Raw genomic sequence first — 5,210 nt, forward strand, 5'->3', positions numbered from 1 at the left:
GAGGGGCGGGTTCAGTAGTCCTTGGGTCAGTAAATTGCTTTCTGTTATCACCCATTGTGAATATTCCGTTATCAGTACTGTTGTTGATTGTTTCCCTCTCCCTCACTGTCCCAGTAAACTGCCCTTATCCCAACCCTCTAGGCTTTGCCGTTGTTTTTCAGTTCTCCTCCCCATCCCACCGGGGGAGGGGTGAGCGAGTGACCATGTGGTGCTCAGCTGCCAGCTGGGGCTAAACCATGACAGTCTTTTTTGAAGCCCAATGTGGGGCTTGAGGGCTTGTGATAACGACAGATCTGACCCAAGTGTGTTAAAACAAAGTTGTGATAAGCATTTATAATGTTATTGAAACAGTTGCTGGTCACAATGATGTTCTGTTTGGTCCCATGGCTCTGGTTTGTAAACCCGTGTTTACTCTATGTAATCCCTGCCACGCTGTTTATCACCTCTGGGAGAGGGATTCATGTTCTCATTTTGTTGTATTGTGTGATATTGACTTATGATAAGATATCATTGACAGTCATGAGTCTGAGCTGGTATGTGTATGTAGCATTTCTATCATGCCCATACCTCGGTCGATATCTTTCAGAATTGATTAATAATTGCACCCAATCTATGGGGAGGAGGGGGGGGGGATACCTTCTCCCACTCTTTCACCTCCCCTTTTCCCTTTTGGTTGGTTACAACAATTTTTGAGAATTTTGAATACCCTTGGAATGTTCAGGCCAGTATATTCCTATTGCTGGGTCTCCTGCATGTTTTCCAAGTCCTGTTCAGGGTTAGCAAATATTGTTTCAAGAATACCACACCCAGGGATCTTCCCCAAGGCTGAAGTTGAGACACAACTTACTGCACTGTGCTGGGCGCTGGCCATGATCTATCAAACACTGCTTGATAGTAGACAGCACCATCCAGGGGGAGAGAGAGAGCAGACCCACAGGCACTGCAGCTGCCCAAGCCCCCGCAACAGGCACTGTAGCTGAGCTAAAAGATCAACCCATACCAGTATCAGTCGCCCCTATACACAAAAAGAAATACACAAGGAAATCGGTTCACTTAGTGAAGGATGATGATGAACCAGGACCATCACGAGAACAGGAAGAAGAGCCAGAACCAGAGGTAATCACCCAATCCCTGTCCCTGAGGGAGCTGTGAGATATGAGAAAAAATTTCAGTCACCTTCCAGGGGAGCACATTATTACCTGGCTGCTCCGATGCTGGGATAACGGGGCCAGTAGCCTGGAACTGGAGGGCAGGGAGGCCAAGCAGCTGGGATCCCTGTCCAGGGAAGGGGGCATTGACAAGGCGATTGGGAAGATGGCACAGGCCCTCAGCCTCTGGAGGCGCCTCCTGTCAAGTGTGAGGGAAAGGTATCCCTTCAGCAAAGATGATGTATGTCGGCCAGGCAAGTGGACCACCGTGGAACGAAGTATCCAGTACCTGAGGGAATTAGCCGTACTTGGAGTGGCGTCCAGTATACCTGGAATCGACTGCCCCAGGTGTAGAAACACAGCCCCACCATTTGCCATGGACTCATCCAGACTGCACTGGAACAGAGTAAAGCCCCAGAGCACCTTCAATACATTGATGACATCATTGTATGGGGCAACTCAGCAGAAGCTCTTTCTGAGAAAGGGAAGAAAATAATCCAAATCCTGCTGAAAGCTGGCTTTGCCATAAAACGAAGGTCAAGGGGCTTGCACAGGAGATCCAGTTTTTAGGAACAAGATGGCATGATGGGCGTCATCAGATCCCAGTGGATGCAATCAACAAAATAGCAGCCATGTCTCCACCAACCAACCAACAAAAAGGAAACACTGGCTTTCTTAGGCGTTGTGGGTTTCTGGTGAACGCACATTCCAAATTACAGTCTGATAGTAAGCCCTCTCTACCATGTAACCCAGAAGAAGAATGATTTCAAATGGGGCCCTGAGCAACGACAAGCTTTTGAACAAATTAAACAAGAAATAGTTCATGCGGTAGCTCTTGGGCCAGTCAGGGCAGGACCAGATGTGAAAAATGTGCTGTACACCGCAGCCGGGGAGAACGGCCCTACCTGGAGTCTCTGGCAGAAAGCACCAGGGGAGACTCGAGGTTGACCCCTGGGGTTTTGGAGTCAGGGATAGAGAGGATCCGAGGCCCACTACACTCCAACGGAAAAGGAGATATTGGCAGCATATGAAGGGGTTCGAGCTGCTTCAGAAGTGATTGGCACTGAAGCACAGCTCCTCCTGGCACCTCGACTGCCAGTGCTGGGTTGGATGTTCAAAAAGAGGGCCCCCTCTACATACCATGCAACCGATGCTACGTGGAGTAAGTGGGTTGCACTGATCACACAACGGGCTAGAATAGGAAACCCCAATCGCCCAGGAATTCTGGAGCTGATCACAGAATGGCCAGAAGGCAAAGACTTTGGAATGTCACCAGAGGAGGAGGTGACACGTGCTGAAGAAGCCCCACCGTATAATAAACTACCAGAAGATGAGAATCCATATGCCCTCTTCACTGATGGGTCCTGTCGCATCGTGGGAAAGCATCGAAGGTGGAAGGCTGCTGTATGGAGTCCTACACAGCGAGTCACAGAAGCTGCAGAAGGAGAAGGTGAATCGAGCCAGTTTGCAGAGGTAAAAGCCATCCAGCTGGCTTTAGACATTGCTGAAAGAGAGAAGTGGCCGATGCTGTACCTCTATACTGAGTCATGGATGGTGGCCAATGCCCTGTGGGGGTGGTTACAGCAATGTAAGCGGAGCAACTGGCAGCGCAGAGGCAAACCCATCTGGGCTGCCGAATTATGGCAAGATATTGCTGCCCGGCTAGAGAAGCTAGTTGTGAAAGTGCGTCATGTGGATGCCCATGTACCCAAGAGTCGGGCTACTGAAGGACATCAAAACAACCAGCAGGTGGATCAGGCTGCTCAGATTGAAGTGGCTCAGGTGGATTTGGACTGGCAACATAAAGGTGAATTATTTATAGCTCGCTGGGCCCATGACACTTCAGGCCATCAAGGAAGAGATGTGACATATAGATGGGCTCGTGACCGAGGGGTGGACTTGACCATGGATGCTATCTCACAGGTTATCCATGAATGTGAAACATGCGCTGCCATTAAGCAGGCCAAGCGGGTTAAGCCTGTCTGGTATGGAGGACGGTGGCTGAAATATAAATACGGGGAGGCATGGCAGATTGATTACATCACGCTCCCACAAACCCGCCAAGGCAAGCGTTATGTTCTTACGATGGTGGAAGCAACCACTGGGTGGCTGGAAACATATTCCGTACCCCACGCCACTGCCCGGAATACTATCCTTGGCCTTGAAAAGCAAGTCCTGTGGCGACATGGCACCCCAGAGAGAACCGAGTCAGACAACGGGACTCATTTCTGAAACAACCTCATAGACACTTGGGCCAAAGAGCATGGCATTGAATGGGTATATCACATCCCCTACCATGCACCAGCCTCCGGGAAAATTGAACGATACAATGGACTGCTAAAAACTACATTGAGAGCAATGGGTGGTGGGACTTTCAAACACTGGGACACACATTTAGCGAAAGCCACCTGGTTAGTTAATACTAGGGGGTCTACCAGTCGAGCTGGCCCTGCACAATCAAAACTTCCACAGCCTGTAGAAGGAGACAAAGTTCCTGTAGTGCGCATGAAGAATATGTTGGGGAAGACAGTCTGGGTTAGCCCTGCTTCAGGCAAAGGCAAACCCATCCGTGGGATTGCTTTTGCTCAAGGACCTGGGTGCACCTGGTGGGTGATGCGGAAGGATGGGGAAGTCCGATGTGTACCTCAAGGGGATCTGATTCTAGGTGAGAATAGCCAATAAATTGGAATGTATGTTGTTAACTGCTAAAATAACCCTGTCATTGCATCTTATCATTGCTACAATTGTTATATGCTATATCAATGGTATTACAGTAAGAATCAGCTAAATTAATGAAGGATGAATACTGCGATGATGGAATTAGAACTGGCCTTAGCAACTGGTGCCGCAGCAGGTATATCTCGAAGCGTCTGGGGCCGTGGTTGCGTCTATGCCACAGCAGGTGTACCCCTGGAGAAACTGTGGCTCATGGATAAGGCTCCACTTGGAGCAGGTAGACCCCTAAGGGACTGCAGTCTGAGGATAAGTTCAAGCCGGAGCAGGGGCAAGGGGAGGTGTTCATTGCAATGGTAAACTTGATGGTCTGACTCGAAGGGACCAGGGGTGGAGATTGTAATGGAAACACCTTTAAATTGTTGTAACCCATGATTTGAGTTGCATGTTACAGGAATTACTGTAGCAGAAATCACCTGAACCAATGGAGAACAAGCCTTACAGGAAGCAGCGCAAGTGCAGCAGTGGACCTGACCTGAGCTGGTTTTGGTGCCCAGTAACTCCACATGTCAAGCACCTCTCCTGTCCTGAGTGACCACCATGGTGGATGGAGCCCAAGGTTGTGGACCAAGTGAACCCAATGGACATTTTGTGGACATTTATGGACATTTTAAAAGGGTGGTCCACAGACTAAGGGAATGATATCAGCATATTATATCAAGGGATGAGAAGGGTTGTGGTGCTTAATGAGGATGTATTGAATTGTGTGGGATCTGAGCATGACGTAAATGGTATGGAATAAGGGGTGGATAATGTCCTGGTTTCAGCTGAGAGGATTGATTTTCTTCATAGTAGCTAGTGTGGGGATACGTTTTGGATTTGTGGTGGAGACAGCATTGATAATGTAGAGATGTTTTTGTTCTATGGACTTATTGTTGAGCAGTGCTTACACGGGGCCAAGGCCTTTTCTGCTTCTTGCACTGCCCTGCCAGCGGGATGGCTGGGGGTGGACAAGAAGTTGGGAGGAGACACAGACAGGACAGGTGACCCAAACTGACCAAAGGGATATTCCATACTATATGACGTCATGCTCAGTTTATAAGGAGCTTGGGGGAAGGGGGGGGGGGGGGGGGCGGCGGCATTCAGAGCAATGGCGTTTGTCTTCCCAAGTAACCGTTACGCGTGACAGAGCCCTGCTTTCCTGGAGATGGCTGAACACCTGCCTGCCCATGGGAAGTGGTGAATGAATTCCTTGCTTTGCTTTGCTTGTGCGCGCGGCTTTTGCTTTACCTATTAAACTGTCTTTATCTCAACCCACGAGTTTTCTCACTTTAACTCTTCCAATTCTCTCCCCCATCCCGATGGGGAGGGAGTGAACGAGCGGCTGCG

This window comes from Balearica regulorum, chromosome W, assembly GCF_011004875.1.
Source record: "Balearica regulorum gibbericeps isolate bBalReg1 chromosome W, bBalReg1.pri, whole genome shotgun sequence".
NCBI classification, from domain to species: Eukaryota; Metazoa; Chordata; class Aves; order Gruiformes; family Gruidae; genus Balearica; species Balearica regulorum.